We start from the raw sequence: 18,663 nt of genomic DNA on the forward strand, positions 1-18,663 counted from the left end.
GGATGCTGCCTGACGTGCTGAGTTCCTCTAGCGTGTTGTGCGTGTGGCATATCTGTTGTTTCTGCATGGAGTGTAGTTGAGCTACCAGACTAACCCTCACCTCACATGATAGATTCTACATCTACATAGCTGATAAAGGACTTTTGACCAGGGAGACATTTTCTTCATGGGGATCCTGTGAAAATCTTTAGTTCAGACTTCCTGTATTCAAAAACCAAATCTAATGCTTAATTTCACACAAATATTTTAAAAGCATGCCATGGATAAAAGCACAAAGTAATAAGTAACAGATAATACACAAGTGGGAAAAGTATTCAATGGCTAAAATTACTTGAAATGCAACTGCATTTCAGTATGGGGAATACTTGTCATTTAGCTGCATAATATTTTGTGCAAGTAATTGAGGGTAATCTGAGTGTCATCTTCTGCTTTAGCTCTGGCTGTAGAATGTGACTGGAGAAGGTGTGAAAGGAGGAACGGCATGTGACCGTGTGAATTTTCTCAGGTGCTCTGGTTTCCTTTCACATGCATCCCAAGGACATATAGGTAGTAAACTGTGGGCATGCTATGCTGGCACCAGAACATGCTAACACACGCGAACTCCACCCCAGTGCATCCTCGGACTGTGTTAGTCATTGAAGCAAACAACCCATTTCACTGTATGTTTCAATATATTTGTGACAAATAAACCACTTTCTCTGTAACATGGCAATTTCGTTCTGTATTCTGTTATTGTTTTTCCTTGTAATACCTTAATGGACTACTGTAATAATCTGTACAGAATGTATGAAAGACATGTTTTTCACTGTATCTCAGTAGGTGTGACAATAACAAACCAACTTAACAATTATGCTTCACACATAAAAGTTGCTGGTGAACACAGCAGGCCAGGCAGCATCTCTAGGAAGAGGTACAGTCGACGTTTCGGGCCGAGACCCTTCGTCAGGACCAATTGAAAGAAGAGCTAGTAAGAGACTGAAAGTGGGAGGGGAAGGAGGAGATCCAAAATGATAGGAGAAGTCAGGAGGGGGAGGGCTGGAGGCAAGAGCTATCAATTATGCTTCATTGGTAACAGAACTTGCATATCCTGGTCTCTAGCAGATCTTTCTTACTTACTTATTTAGCAATACAGCATGGAGTAGGCCCTTATGGCTCTCTGAGCCAAGTTGCCCCAGCAACCCCTAAGAACTCTGATTAATCCTAACCACACGGGACAATATACAATGACCAATTAACCTACCCAGTATGTTTTTGGACTGTGGGAGGAAACAAGCGCATTTCTTGGGGAGGAACATACAAACTCCTTTCAGATGGCACCAGAATTGAACTCTGAACTCCAATGCCCCAAGCTGTAATAATATTGTGCTAACTGCTATGCTACCATGGCAACTAATCTTTACTGAATATAAGATTGGATTCATGTTTCAAGTAACCAGGCTGCCTCCGTCAATGCTCAGCTAACCCGGTATAGTCTTGCCTGTAGCTCATTTGTCAGTGAAGACTTTATGCATAGTTAAAGGATAATTTTAATATTTGCTTATTTATTTAGAGATACAGTGTGGAATAGGCCCTTCCAGCCCTTTGAATCACACTGTCCTGCAACCCACCTATTTAACCTCTAGCCTCATCACGGGACAATTTTTAATGTTCAATTAACCTAGTAACTGGTACATCTTCAGACTGTGGGAAGAAACGCATGCAGTCATGGGAAGGAATGTACAATCTTGCTTACACAGGACACCAGAATTAAACTCCGATGTCTCAAGCTGTAATAGCATCATGCTAACCGTTACGCTACATGTGCTTTCAAAAAATCACCCAAATACAGTACATGCTTAGTTAGTCACCTGAACTTTTAGTTCTTTGGTTACTTGTGGCATTTTCCTGTGACCACATGATATACAGGGCAACTTTCCATCTTGCTTCCTGGGGTTCTACATATCGAAGCATACAGCTTGTGCACAGTGTGCCCTAAAACCTCTATTGCTCCATCAGACAATGATGGAATGTGGCTTGAAACTATTTTGTCCTGTGTACAGTAGGTAGTCTAAGAGATTCACCAAGCTAATTTCAGAGATTAAAAGGATACTTAATCATAAATGGTTTAAAAATATGGGGTTTGGGAGAATGAGGGGTGATCTTGTTGAAAGATAAAATCCTTAGAGGGTTTGATCAGGTAGATGTTGAGATGTTTCCTCTGGTGGGAGAAGCTCAAAATGGAAAACATAGTTAGAAGATTAGGGAGTAGTCATTTAAAACTGAAGTGGGTAGGAACTCAAAATCAGATTTATTATCACTGACATATGCCGTGAAATTTGTTATTTCACAGCAGCTGTACAGTGTACTACATCAAATATACCATAAATTACAATAAGAAACGTATCAGGTAAATCTCTAGATTTCTGTACCTCAGGGTAGTGGAGACTATATCTATATAAAGAGGAAGTTGATTTTTCTTTTAAGATCAGGGTGCTGGTGGTATGGGGAACTGACCAAGTAGAGATGAGGCCTGGAGTAGAACCGCTATGATTTTTCTGAATGGGAGGGCAGGCTTGAGGGGCCAAGTGGCCACCTCCTACACCCATGTTCTTATTACATAGGTAATCAGTTGTCAGGACATGAAACTGCAGTCTCTTTTGGGAGTCAGACTGGGATAACAACAACCCATTATCCACGTTGATAAGATGGATTTTATTATCGAGTATTATGTAAAAAAAAATCACTAGCTAAGCCAACTTGCTTAAAACTCTCCATTTATAACAGGCAGGTTCTTCCATTTTGCTTACAATCAAATGCACTCTAGAGTGAGTCAGTCCAGCCCCACTGCTAGCCATCTTAAAAAATGTTTTGTAATTAAAGAAATCTTATGAAACTAGATTATACTCCCTTAGTGAGAGATTACACTTGCTATCTAGCACACTCCAAAATCCCATGCAAGAGTCACGTGGTTCTTTAACGTTCACATTACTCTGCGTCGTGCCAGTTTACAGCCATGCTTGATTTGAATTATGAAATCACAAAGAACTAAGCCATTCCTCCTCCATTATTCTGATGTGTTTCCTAAATTAAACATCGCATATTTCTTGCATCTTTTCCCATGGATAGCTCACAATCTGGTGTCAGCACCAACATTATCCTCCACAATTAACTTAACTCAGTGACAGCAAGTTCATCGTGAGGCAGAAGAATGTATGTTCACACCCTGGAGGAGGGTTTGAAATGACACTGTACTGCAGAAACAGCAAGAAGCTGTGCATTCCAAGATTTCATCTTTGAGACTAGATGTTGAATACATACCTATTCTTTCAAATAGATATGAAAGCTCTCATTCCATTAGTTAAAAATGAACAGAGAAGACCTTTTGTTATTGTGCCCAACATTAACCCATCCAGCAAAACAGAAAATCTGTTTATATTTTATTTATTTTATTTGTTTTAGAGATACAGCATGGAACAGGTCCTTCCGGCTCTTCGAGCTGCACCACCCAGCAACCCACCAGTTTAACCCTAGTCAAGTCACAGGGCAATTTACAGTGATCTATTATCCTACTAACCAGTATGTCTTTAGACTGTGGGAGGAAACGAGAGCACCCAGAGATAACCCATACGGTTAAGGGAAGGAACTTACAAACTTGCTTACAGAGGACTCCGGAATTGAATTCCAATGCCCTGAGCTGTAATAGTGTTGCACTAACAACTATACTACCATAGTGCCCCCATCTTGCTGATTGAAAAAAAGCTTCTCTAAACAAACTGGCTGTTATATTTATCTATAAAAATAAACAGCCGGTTGCAAAGCACTTCGTTGTACCATGAGAACATGAAAATTGTTGAATAAATGGGAGCCCCATTCCTATTAAGTGTTGGGAAATAGTTAGATTTACTGGGTGGACTGGATCTCACATGGTTATCCAGCTGGATTTTTTGGAAGCTTTTCCTACTGGTTCTATATTCCAATGCTTACATCTGCTTTCTCTAAGCATAAATCATTGATTTGCCTTTGTCAGTCTGCCATTTTTTCTCTGGTTGTTGCCACTGTCTTTTTTTTCCTGCCTTCAATTGAAGAATTTCTAACTGTAGGGCTTGTTTTGTCCTCCTCATCCACAGCTGCCCATCCCCCAACTATTTGCGATGAAGATGCTTTTTCAGGCACGAAGCACTAATTTATTTTACTTTACTTCTGCTTATTAATTTAATATCAATTTCTCTTCCCCAACTTGTATTTATCCTACCAGATGCCATGGTTCGAACTTGTTAAATTTTATTTCTTACACTCTGGGTAAATAACGATGCCCCAATCTTAAATTGAAGATTGTACGTTTCATTTATGAGGTAATAATAATTGAGCAAACTAACTTCTGCTTTTAATCAAAAGGTTATCACTGATTAGGTGACCAGGATTTTATTACATGTTGTGACAACTGAGAAGATGAAAGTGGTACCAGCCTAAATTATTCACACATTTATTCACCAATGAAATTCACTGAGCTATGTCCAAAGTTTAGGAATCAGGAGACAGATTCTAAGTAATTAACCAAATACATGCTTTGATTTCTTATAGCCAGAGATGAAAAAGTGGGTTTTAAAGAAAAAGTGTGGTTTTTCACCATAAATGAGCACAGTCTTAATTTTATAACCAGTTATACAAACAAACCATACAACATATTTTGTAACTTAATAGCAGAATTCCCTTAATTTTGAGGCTTTAGTTATGAACTACAAAAGCCACTTAAGGGCATATATTTATTAGAAGCATTTATTGTAGGTTGAATATCCAGTCCCACTGAGTTTCTCACTAAGGAAGCATAATCTAGTTTCATAAGATTGCCTTAATTACAAAACACGTCTTACTGACAGCATAAATTGGGTACATAAAAACCGCTGTTAAACATTCTGAATAGTCATTATTTATTATATGCATTTATTCATAATTTGAGTACTGCATGATAGCAATAAATGTTCTATGGAGTAACTCAGCTGGTCTAGCAGTGTCTGTGGTAGAACCATGAGGACTCTTTATGCATGGTTTCAACCCAAAACACTAACAATTCCTTTTCTCCCACAGATGCTGCTCGACCCAGTGAGTTAGAACATAAAACACAGACCAGTACAGCACAGGAATAGGTCCTCTGGCCCACATGTTGTGCTGAACCAATTAAATTAGTAATCAAAATGGTCAACTAAACTAACTGCTTCTGCCTAAAACTGTGTCCATATCCTTCCATTTTCTTGACATTCATGTGCATATCTAAATATCTCTTAAAAGTCCCTAATGTATCTGCCTCTACCTGGGCAGTGCATTCCAGGCACCCACGACTCTGTGAAAAAACTTGACCCTCCTTTGAAATTACCCCTCTTCCAGTATTATAGACGTTTTCACCCTGCGGAAAAAGATACTATCTGTCTACTTTACCTATACCTCTCATAATCTTATAAACCTCTATCAGAACTCCCCTTAACCTTCGCCACTCCAGAGAAAACTACCCAGGTTTGTCCAACCTCTTGTTATAGCACATACCCTCTAATCCAGGCAGCACCCTGATTAACCACTTCTGCACCCTCTCCACAACTTCGACATCCTTCCTATAATGAGGTGACCAGAAATGTATGCAATACTCCAGATGCGATCTAACTAGAGTTTTATAAAGCAGAGTTACTCCAGTAGATTGTTTTATTGCTCCACATTCCAGCATCTGCACTCTCTTGTGTCTTTACGATACTGAAGAAGTCTGACCAGCCAGCATCCACCATATTTATTTATTTTAATCATTGATGTACATTCCCTACCTCGTGCACTCTCCACAAACTACATTATCTCATGGTTCCCAGGACTGAATACCTTTTGCTATGTTTATGCCCACCAAACCTGCCCATTTTAATCTTCCCACATCAAGCACATTCTTTATTATCAATCACACTTCCAGCTTCAGTTTCACTTGCAAACTTCTTAATCATGTCCTTACATGCAAGTCAGTATATAAACACAAAAAGCTTAAGGGCCCCAGTATTCAGCTGCGTGGAACTGCATAGCACACATATCTCAGTAATTAAAATTCCTCTCAACTTGTTTTCTGCCATTGAGGCAATTTTAACCTAACCCGCTACTTTCCCTTGCATCCTACGGACTTCTATTTTCCAGACTGATATAATACATGGGCCTTTGTTAAATGTTTTGCCAGAATCCATGTAAAGTACATCAAATACACAACCCTCAACATTTCTTTCTATATCAAATCAATAAGGCTTCCTTTAAATCAATGCAGACTCTCATGGATTTACATATGTTTCAACACTGATTTATGCTGTTGCAGACATCCCACCTCTCCCGGAAGTTCCGGGAGTCTCCCCCATATTGATAGCGGCTCCCTGATGCCCGCAAATTATATACAATATCCTGGAAATTGATTTTTTTGAGAGTGAGCAAGAGAGAGCGTGAGAGAGAGCAAGCGAGAGCGCCATGGCAGAGAGTTCCAAAAAAAGAAAATATAAAATGTACATTACCCCAGACTACACTAAAGTGTACGCCTGTCTAATAGGGGTCAAAAATAATGACAGTGTTGCTCGCTGCACTGTTTGCAACCGTGACTTTTCTGTTTCCTATGGTGGGTTAAGACTGTAAAAGACATGTTGAGGTGAGTTTAACAGGTGTCACTCGTTGATTAGCATAGCTAACGTTATTTAAATTGCTGGCTAGCCGCTAAAGAGCTACTCTACTGCAGACATCCCACCTCTCCTGGAAGTTCCGGGAGTCTCCCCCAAATTGATAGTGCTACCTCCCTGAAATGAATTTTTGCAGGGTGGGATGTCTTAGAACTTTTTCCAATTATTTACTCTTTATTGATATTCAAAAATCCCCACTATTAGGTTAAATGGCCTGTGATTACTCGGTTTAAACAGGGGTTAAACCATGTCACCACAAATCTTCTGAAAAAAAACAGCAATTCCCTACCTGGGGTCCACAGACCCCTTGCTTAATGGTTTTGGTGCATAGCATAAAAAAGTTAGGAACCCCTGCTTTAAAACAATGGCACTACATGAGCCACCTTGCTCCACAGATGGCTGTGGAGACCAGGTTATTGAGTATATTTAAAGCATAGGTAGACAGCTTGATTAGTAAGGGTGTCAAAGGTTACAGGGAGAAGGCAGGAGAATAGGGTTGAGAGGGATAACAAATCACCCATGATGGAATGGCAGACAGACTTGATGTGCTGAATGGACTAATTCTGCTCCTATGTCTTATGGTCTCCAGCACTGACCCTGAAGAAGGAAAAGATTGGAATATAATATTCTGATCTAACACTAGCCATTCATTGCTTTTAAGAACCTTGGAGTTTTTAAAAAATGCGTGACCACTTAAAGTGTCTTTGTTTCCAATGATTTCAATTTCCAACCCTGCATATTTTACCTCCTTCTTGTCAATGCTTGTATCAACTCCCCCTCTCCCATGACGCCAAAAGCAAAGTTTTCATTTAGAATCATACACATCTTCTGTACCCATGAGTTACTGTTCCACTCTCTAATGGACTTGCTCTTTTGTTTGTCATACCCTCTCCTTTCCCTTAGCCACACTTCCAACAAACCTAGCTCTTGCTGAACTCCTAGATCTGGCAGAAGTTCAAAAGTCAATATCAGCTCCAGGAGTGGCTGCTTTACCAAGGAGGGGGGCTCACTGTTGATTGAGAAACAGAGAGAGTCACTTCAGGTCCTATGGAACAAGAAAAAACACCAAGGGTGCCTTAATTGCACATATTACAAGCTTTATGGAAACCATCAAGTCTGTGATAATCACTGAGTAATCTGTTTACTAGACTGCTGCTAAAATCCACACTACAGTCCTGTTGAAATGATTGACCACTCACTGTGTTAAATTGACTGATCACTTACCATGTTAAACTAACTGACTACTAGCCATGTTAGTTTCCATGAAGGTCATTGTTAGTAGACATCAACTTGGCAGTATGACAATTCTAAGAGAGGTGCCAAGAAAAGAACTGTAACTTGCTCATTATCTTTGTTGATCTCACTAAATCTTTTTACACTGTTGTTGTGGGGGTCTATGGAAGATCATGGCCAAATATGGTTGCCCCAAGAAGTTCATCACAACTGACAATTCCATGATTTTTATTTACTTCGGGATACAGCATGGAACAGGCCCTTCTGGCCTAACGAATTCTGTTGCCAGCAACTCACCTATTTAACCCTAGCCTAATCACAGGACAATTTACAATGACCAATTAACTTACTAACCGGTACGTCTTTGGAGCACCCGGAGGCAAAGCACACCGTCACAGTGAGAATGATATGATGATGACCACAGAGTACTGACTAATGGAGAGTCGTCAGACCCATTCCCAATCACTAGCGGGGTGAAAAGTTGTATATATTGTAATATATGTTTAATTTATGTTTTCTTGACAAAGTTGCCTATCAGACATTATGCAGGTATGATGCTGGTGCAGGTACATTTATCTCTGCCCCAATACATATATGCAGATGACAATAACCTTTACTTTCAAACAAAACTATGCATCTGCTTCCACGCTGTTTAGTATGATATTCTCAACAATGCTGTCTGATGCCGACCCTGTTAAAGGAGATGGAATCAACCAGGACACGAAACCTAAGGGGATTCTCAGCCAAAACCAAAGTACAAGAAAGCACCATAAGGGAACTCCTCTTTGGTGATGACTGTGTCTATGACAATTTTGGTCTCAGAACTAGCACAAAGAAAACAGAAATAATGCACAACCGGCATCAAGCAGCACCGCCCCCCCCCCCCGCCACAGAACCAAACATCCTTTGATTGGACAGAGGCTTCAGAAGTGGGCAAGTTTACATACGTACATTGGCAGCACTCTCTCACTCTCTCAAGGTCAGTCAGCGTTGAGAATGAGGTTTACAACAGGACAGCAAAAGCCTGCTTTGCTTTTGAAAGCTTGAGAAGTGTAGTGTGGGAATGAAGAGGAATCTGCCTAAAGACCAAGCAGAAGATGTGCTGATACCCACATTATGCCTGTAATTCATGGACAGTGTACAGCATACATGCCAGACAACTTTACTACATCTACGTGACCTTACTGCGCAGAATACTTCAGATCAAGTGGCAAGGTGCATAGATTCTGCCTCATCATTTATGCAATGTGGAACAAATAACAAATCTGGTAGGTTGAGCATCAGATAAATGTCTGATGACATATCAAATCAGCTACTTTATGGAGAACAAGTGGTCACATGTCAGACAAAATTTTTTAAAAAAATTCAAAGACTCTCCTTAGGACATTTCTAAAGTATTTCAACATTGACACATACTACTGGGAACAACATACTACTGATTTTTGTACCTGCATAAAAATCAGTCCTTGCTCATAAGACAAAGCTAAAATAGAGGAAGCAAAGAAGAGGATCTTGAAAATCAAAACCACTCAGCTACACCATCCCTAATCTTCTGTCACCCATGTGATAGTAATATTCATCTATTTAGCCATCTTCATACACATCACAATGTCATTGCCAATAATAAAATAAAATAACTGGATCCAGAACAACGCACACGTAAGTCTCAAATATTCTATTTTACTCGTGCACAAGAACAGCGTGGCACCCGTCACCACATTGTTCTCTGTTCTGAGTTCTAAACAGAGAAATGCCATCGTTATACAGAACTGGCTAGCAGTTATGGAAATTGACCTTTGTTTGAATTTCTTTCTTACAGTGTTCGAATTTCTTACTTACCATTCACAATACAGGTGCTAAAAGTCAATATATATAAGCTGACAAACGATGACACTTGAAATTAGTAAAGCTGCTGTTCTTTAGTTGGTGTGTATGCTTTGGATCGCTTTGTCCTGTCTCCAGACCCCTGGTGTGCAGAGAGAAGCTATGCTCTTCAAAATCTTTTTTTTCCCCAGACTGTCTGCTCGTCAATCTTGCTTGAATATTGTGTTAATCCTTGCCTTACAGCTACTTCCAGAACATCACTCGAAGTAGATATCATGGTCCTACTTGAGAACGAGTGCTGAACAACAAGCAACCGAAATGAAAGCATGGAGCATGCGTGCAGTGGACATCTACTGCATCTTGCCCAACTGCTCCTTCTTCACATGGACAACAGGCCACTCTACTTCAGAAATGTAGCACAGGTCTAAATTGGCACAGGCTGCAAGTATTAGACATGGCGTCTGTTATGGAAATTATGAAATCGAGTCCTTGTCTGCTCTTTTAAATAGATGTAAAAGATTCTGTCAGACTACTTTAACGAGGAGCAAGAAATTCGCCATACTCAGTCAACATCACTATAACAGCAATACACAAAATGTTGAAAGTTTTCAGGGGGTCAGGCATTTATCAATTGACAGCCAATGTTTCAGGTCAAGACTTATCATCAGAACTAGAAAGAAACAGAGGAGCTAGCCAGTATAAAACTTTGGTGGAGGGCAGAGAGTGGAGCAAGAGTTGGTGGGAGATAAGGGGATGCAGGTGGGAAGGGGATAAAAGGCAGATGAGGGTGGGGAAGAGTAGGAATGGTGTAAGAAACTGAGACAGGTGGAAGTGACAAAGGGCTGAGGACGGGATCTGATGGGAGAGGACAGTGGACCATGGAGTAAAGGAAAGGAAGTGAGAAGGGAACCACAGGGAGCAATGTGTATGTGACAGGTAGATCAAGAGGGTGCAGAGGGGAAAGAGGGGGTAGTTGATAGGGCCAGTTGGATAAAGAAAATAAAGGATGAACAGTGGGGATTATTTATTAGAAGTTAAGAGACTACCAAAGTGTTATTTCCTCACAGCTGTGCATGGGCGTTGTTCCTTCTAAACTGCAGCAGTGAGAATTCTGGTCAGGAAAGATGCTGCATAATGCAAGTCTTTCTATTCATTGTGATGCCTCCCAGCATTGCTCAATCTTGTTTTCATCAGTTATCCATAAACTAACAAAGGCCTTCTATAGGTTGTACCACTACTTACTGCAGAACTCTGGTTAGACCTCAACAGATTGTAAATCTTCTGGTTCATCTCGGGCTTATGGTTTGGGAAGACTTGGTATATTCTCGAAGGCACACACACACATGCATACAAGTCTTCATGAAGTCAATGAGAGCCAAGGGATAGTCATTCAGATCTGAAGATGAGTGCCTGAATATTGTTCAGCTCACCGATTCAAAGCAGTCCTGGAAGGACTCCCCTGTTTCACTTGACCACACTCAGTCTTCATGACTGATGCTGCAGTCCCAGTCTCTGCCTATATGCTGAGAGGTGACTGGTCTTGCCAAAGTCCAGAAGCAGGATGGGTTGGTAAGCGTTCTTGATGGTGCTGTAATAGTGATCGCGTGTGTTGTCTCCTTTGGTTCTGTACATGGCATGTTGATAGTAGTTGGTTTGAGGCTTGCTCGATCTACTCTGGTTAAAGTCCCCATCGATGATCAAGAAAGCTCGTGACTGTTGATCATGGTGCACAGCTCCTGCAGTGCCAGCTTGACATCTGCCAGGGATGGAATTTGAACTAAGATGGTGCCGGTAACTGGCGACTCTGCGCGTGCTCTTCCAAGCAAACTGCCCTCTACTCTATTCTATACCCGAGAAACCCCTCTAAACCTCCAATCTGCTACATCTAGCAAGATCAACAACACCCTGGCGAAGCCACTGACCCAGCTGGAGATCACCGTGCCAGGATTGCTTCTTAAACTCTGAACTGCACCTGGACCCGACCAGCGAGGCCTGGTCCAAGGCCCACCACGCTCCCGGAGACCCGCGGCCTGCTACCGTGCCGGAGCACTTGGAGACACGACCCATTCCAACCAGCACCTCTCAGGAGCAGACAATCACACAGAAGTGACGTCGGAGACCTCAAGGTGCACCAGACGCTTCCCTGGAGTGACCACTGTAAAGCCCTGTTGCCGCTGGAAGTGAGGCCTCCGCCGCAGACATCGGAAATCAAGCCCGAGGCTCAGCTGGAGTGGGGGCCTCCGCAATCGTGACTCAGCTTACGGACTTGTTTCAGCCAGCAGCCCGGCCCTCCGGGATTAAATGTCGGCTTCGGGGCCAGACCCAAGCAACAGCCCGGGCCCCCAGCAGCTGCAAGTGGCAGTGGAGCCTCCCCTGTCACTTGGCCCGACCCAGAGCGCCTGACGTCGCAGCCCGCTGATCTATCCCCGCGGGCCACGTCCACCAACCTCAAAGAGCTGACAACAACATACTGCATCGATGGAAACCTGGAAAGATGCACTATTTACCGAGAAAGCGTGGGAGAAGTGCTGGGCTGCAGGTCAGATTGAAGCTGAGGGGCTTCAGGGTCCCTATGCCCACCATCCTACTAGCTAATGTGCAAGCCATAGAGAACAAGGTGGATGATCTTAAAGGGAGACTCACCTACTGCAGGGAGATGCAGAACTGCTGTGTATTCTGTTTCACCAAGACCTAACTCTCCCCGCCACCCCCGACTGTGCCATCTGACTGCAGGGATTTTCAATCCATCGGATGGATGGCACAGTGTCTTCGGGCAAGATGAGGGGAGGTGGTGTCTGCCTACTGATCAACACTGCGTGGTGCTCGGACACAGTGGCACTGACAAGCTCCTGCAGCCCGGACCTGGAGCAGCTGTTGGTGAAGTGTCGTCCCTACTATCTGCCACGGGAATTCACCTCAGTCATACTGACAGCGGTCTACATTCCCCCGCAGGCAGATGTGGAGTGTGCTCTGAACATACTGTATGCCAACATCAGTGAACTTGAGACCAGATATCCAGAGGCTTTGCTCATTACAGCCAGGGACTTTAACCAGGCCAACCTCAGAAAGGCGCTGCCAAAGTTATACCAACATGTCTCCTGCCCCACTAGAAGCCCGAATATACTTGACCACTGCTACACAGCCTACCAAGGATGCCTACCGTTCCGTCCCACGACCTCACTTCGGAAAATCGGACCATCAGGCCGAACTCCTCTTCCTGGCTTACAAACAGAAACTGAAGCGGGAGGTCACGGTGTCAAAGTAGTGTCACGTTGGATGGAGAAAACAGATGAGGTCCTCCGTGACACTCACAACACGCTGGGGGAACTCAGTAGGTCAGGCAGCATCCGTGGAAATGATCAGTCGACGTTTCCACGGATGCTGCCGGACCTGCTGAGTTCCTCCAGCGTGTTGTGAGTGTTGCTTTGACCCCAGCATCTGCAGATTATTTTGTGTTTTTGAGGTCCTCCGTGACTGATTTGAATTGGTGGACTGGTTAGTATTCAAGGACTCGGCAGCTAACCTCAATGAGTATGCCTCAGCTGTCACGGACTTTATCTGGAAATGCACAGAGGACTGTATGTCTCGCAAGACGATCCGGGTATTCCCTAACCGGAAACCTTGGATGAATTATGAGGTCAAGTCCCTTTTGAAGGCTGGAGATGCGGCTTTTAGGTCCAGGGTACCAGTCGCTACACAGAATCCAGGTGTGAACTCCAGAAAGCCATTAAGAGCGCCAAGAGGCAATATCGAGCCAGGTTGGAAGTCCAGGCTAACCAGAGGGATGCTGGTAGACTATGGCAGGGTCTAAATGAGATCACTGGGTGCAAAGAAAAGGCTGGGAATATCAATAACTGTGGTGCTTCTCTTCCTGACGAACTTAACGTATTCTACGCAAGATTCGAACAGAAGAGGAGCTTCCCGCTCCCTCTGGATGAACCGGACCTGGTGGCATTGAGATTCATTGTCACCGAGGAGGACGTCAGAAGGGCCTTCCTGAAGATAAATCCAAGGAAGGCGACGGGCCCAGATGGCGTCCTGGGACGGGTTCTCCGGGCCTGTGCAAGCGAGCTAGCTGGAGTGTTTGCTGATATCTTCAACTGCTCCTTGCTTCATTCTAAGATCCCCTCGTGTTTTAGAAGGCAACGATAATCCCAGTGCCGAAGAAGAGCAAGGTGGCATGCCTGAATGACTATCAACCTGTGGCTCTGACATCAATTGCTATGAAGTACTTCGAGCGATTGGTTATGGCACACATCAACCACAGCCTACTGGTCAACCTTGACGCTTTGCAATTTGCCTACCGGAGCAACAAGTCAACAGCAGATGCCATCTCTCTGGCCCTACACTCCTCCTTAGAACACCTGGAGAATAAAGAGGCATACGTAAGGCTCCTTTTCATTGAATACAGCTCTGCCTTTAATACCATCATGCCAAATAAACTGATTCCTAAGCTCCGGAACCTTGGCCTTAGCACCCAGATCGGCAGCTGGATCTTCAACTTCCTCACAGACAGAACTCAGGCTGTAAAAATAGGGGACAAGCTCTCCTCTACAAGCACTCTGAGCACTGGTGCCCCACAAGACTGTATACTCAGCCCCCTGCTGTACTCACTGTACACCCATGATTGTGTAGCCAAGTTTCCATCGAACTCAATATATAAGTTTACTGATGACACAGCAATTGTAGGTTGTATCTCGGGTAATTGTGAGTTTGAGTACAGAGAGGAAATTAAGAACCTGGTGGCATGGTGCGAAGACAATAACCTATCCCTCAAGGTCATCAAGATGAAGGAATTGGTTGTTGACTTCAGAAGGAGTAGCAGACCACATGACCCAATTTACATCAGTGCTATGCAAGTGGAACAGGTCAAAAGCTTTAAGTTCCTCAGGGACAATACCACAAATGACCTGACTTGGACCAATGAAGCAGAGTCCACTGCCAAGAAGGCCCACCAGCACCTTTACTTCCTGAGAAAACTAATGGTCAGGCTCCACTTAGATCCCCTCCAGTTCACCTACCAGCCCTGACTAGGAGTTGAGGATGCCATTGTCTGCCTGCTGAACCGTGTCTACGTCCACCTGGACAAGCCAGCGAGCATTGTGAGGGTCATGTTTTTTGACTTCTCCAGCGCGTTCAACACCATCCGCCTTGCTCTGCTGGGGGAGAAGCTGACAGCGATGCAGGTGGATGCCTCCCTGGTATCATGGATTCTTGATTACCTGACTGGCAGACCACAGTGCGTGTGCTTGCAACACTGTGTGTCTGACAGAGTGATCAGCAGCACTGGGGCTCCACAGGGGACTGTCTTGTCTCCCTTTCTCTTCACCATTTACACCTTGAACTTCAACTACTGCACAGAGTCTTGTCATCTTCAGAAGCTTTCGGATGACTCTGCCACAGTTGGATGCATCAGCAAGGGAGATGAGGCTGAGTACAGGGCTACGGTAGGAAACTTTGTCACATGGTGTGAGCAGAATTATCTGCAGCTTAATGTGAAAAAGACTAAGGAGCTGGTGGTAGACCTAAGGAGATCTAAGGTATCGGTGACCCCTGTTTCCATCCAGGGGGTCAGTGTGGACATGGTGGAGGATTAAGAATACCTGGTGATATGAATTGACAATAAACTGGACTGGTCAAAGAACACTGAGGCTGTCTACAAGAAGGGTCAGAGCCGTCTTTATTTCCGGAAGAGACTGAGGTCCTTTAACATCTGCCGGACGATGCTGAGGATGTTCTACGAGTCTGTGGTGGCCAGTGCTATCATGTTTGCTGTTGTGTGCTGGGGCAGCAGGCTGAGGGTAGCAGACACCAACAGAATCAACAAACTCATTCGTAAGGCCAGTGATGTTGTGGGGATGGAACTGGACTCTCTGACGGTGGTGTCTGAAAAGAGGATGCTGTCTAAGTTGCATGCCATCTTGGTCAATGTCTCCCATCCACTACATAATGTACTGGGTGGGCACAGGAGTACATTCAGCCAGAGACTCATTCCACCGAGATGCAGCACAGAGCGTCATAGGAAGTCATTCCTGCCTGTGGCCATCAAACTTTACAACTCCTCCCTTGGAGGGTCAGACACCTTGAGCCAATAGGCTGGTCCTGGACTTATTTCATAATTCACTGGCATAATTTACATATTACTATTTAACTATTTATGGTTCTATTACTATTTATTATTTATGGTGCAACTGTAACGAAAACCAATTTCCCCCGAGATCAATAAAGTATGACTATGACTAAAGAAATTTGGCCTGTCCCCTAAAACCCTCACTAATTTTTATAGATGCACCATAGAAAGCATTCTTCTAGGGTGCATCACAACCTGGTATGGAGGTTGTCCTGTCCAAGACCGGAGGAAGCTGCAGAAGATTGTGAACACGGTGCAGCTCATCTCACAAACCAATCTTCCATCCTTGAACTCACTTTACACCGCACGCTGTCGGAGCAGTGCTGCCAGGATAATCAAGGACATGACCCACCCAGCCAACACACTTTTCGTCCCTCTTCCCTCCGGGAGAAGGCTCAGGAGCTTGAAGACTCATACAGCCAGATTTGGAAACAGCTTCTTTCCAACTGTGATAAGACTGCTGAACGGATCCTGACTCGGATCTGGGCCGTACCCTCCAAATATCCAGACTTGCCTCTCGGTTTTATTTTTGCACTACCTTACTTTCCATTTTCTATTTTTTATTTATGATTTATAATTTAAATTTTTAATATTTACTATCGATTTGTACTCCAAGGAGCGGGAAGCGCAGAATCAAATATCGCTGTGATGATTGAACGTTCTAGTATCAATTGTTTGGCGATAATAAAGTATAAAGTATGTACACCATCGTCAGGATGATGGCAGAGAACTCAGTTGGTAGGTAAAACTGATCATACTCAACTTTCTATCAATGATATAGAGAACACTTGACTCTTTATCAACGACATAAAGGATGACTCTATATCAAAAGCCTAGTCAAAAATACAGCTGGAGAAACAACTGGTTTAAAAACACCTCAGATATCTCCCCACTGAATTCTTGTTTGTACATAAACTTATATATGTTGATTATGTTAATACTGTGGACCTAAACAACCTCTTAAATAACTTGATAAATAAATTGATAAGCTAAGATCATATTTTCATAACAAGTTATGGGCAGTTATTAATATAAAATATCTTAGCAAATGTGACCCCAGAAGGACAAAATAGAGAGAAAAAAAAATCACACATCAGACTGTATTTACCAGCAATAAAATTTTAAACCATCTACCATTATCAGGAATAGTATCCAGGTTCTCACAGATCTAGAAGGCTTCTTACATGAAGAAATCCTACAGATATTTTTATGACGTTAATAAGATCATCTTCAGCCTTTCTTTTCTATCCCTACCCATTAACCATAAGCTTGCATATCTGGTATCAGACTCTAAAAATATAAAATAAGATAACCAGAATTAAACAGCATTAAAACCATGGATCAGTACAAGGCTTATCAATAACTTCTCTAGAATTTCACTTCTATCCCTCTTAGAAATAATTCTGATGTTAAATATTCTTTTGTTGTTGCTTTGTTAGTCATTGATTCAGCTTTTCTTGATCTCTGTACTTATTTCTAAGATCATCAAGTAAAATGGGACTCATTATTTTCTTAACAAAATATTATACCCGTGCTTGCCAACACTGAAAATCATTTGCTTTTTTTGAAAGATTATAAATGTTCTCTTCAAATTTGAGGCATCCCTCAACACCCACTATCCTCACATTATCCATTGATTCCAATGCCTAAACAGATAATATACAGTAAATTGTGGGAGATGGCAACCTTAGTACAGAAACTTGTGGAGACCCAATTTCCAGTCTCCACTTTCTAAATTAAAGTTAACTATCTATTTCATTCATTTGTTAACACCAGTTGCTTATATTTTATTCTTTGAGTGACAAGCTGCCACATTTTGACCTATGGCCTTTTGGCATTATTCATATACTGCATCTCATACATTATCCTCAGCCAAATCCTCTATTAGCTCTTCAAAGAGTTTAGAGTTTAGTGACACTGATCAAACCACGCTTCAAAAATCCATGTGGAGTGTTCACTATTCTGTTTCTATTGACCGTCTTTTTGGTTTTGAAATGTTCTCTATCTGACACTGTTATCAGCACAGCTCTATAGTTCGCTGGACATTTACACTCTTCTTTCTTAAACGCAAGTGTCTGTTAATCCTCTGGAATCAAAGCTTTTGTTATAGATTATATGTTCTGCACCTGTTTTTGGATTTTTAAAAAATACATAATTAGTAATCATCAGCCTAATATATATCTGCTATTTAGATGCTCCTAAGCAGACTATAAAAGAACAACTCACACATAAATATGTAAGGTATAACTTACATGTTCATTGTATTAACCAAGCCAAGATAAATGATAACATAATTCTTCCCATAGTTTACTATTTTTTATTTCATTCTTTATTTTCAGATACAGCATGAATAGGCTTTTCTGGCTTAACGAGTTACACCATCAAGCAATCCACCAATTTAACCCTTGCTTAATCATAGGACAATATACAATGACCACTTAAGCTACTATCTGATATGTCTTTGGATTGTGGGAGGCAAACAGAGCACTCGGAGGAAACACATGCGTACTTTACAAACTTTCTTACAGAGGACAGCGGAACTGAGTACAGAAATCTGATACCCCGAGCTGTAATAGCGTTGTGTTAGCCGCTATGCTACCATGGCGCTCCTCCCTTTTCTACCACCCTTAATTTGTTATCAATTAACAATAGGTGCACACGCCACACATTCGTTAATTCATTAGCTATCAGGAGAATTTTCTGACATTAAAAATTACATTTTGTATCCAGAAAATCCACAAATAAATTCAGAGTATAGCTTTATCAAGCATCGGTATTCAACCAAAACTGCACTTGCACTGATAGTGCTAGATCTGG

General features: G+C 42.4%; 1 protein-coding gene across 3 annotated transcripts in view; it reads right to left on the bottom strand.

The window, feature by feature from the left end:
• strbp (spermatid perinuclear RNA binding protein) overlaps positions 1-18,663 on the bottom strand; it is a 267,170-nt gene that overhangs the window by 121,939 nt on the left and 126,568 nt on the right. The window lies entirely within an intron of this gene.

Source organism: Mobula birostris, chromosome 22 (genome assembly GCF_030028105.1).
Source record: "Mobula birostris isolate sMobBir1 chromosome 22, sMobBir1.hap1, whole genome shotgun sequence".
NCBI lineage: Eukaryota > Metazoa > Chordata > Chondrichthyes > Myliobatiformes > Myliobatidae > Mobula > Mobula birostris.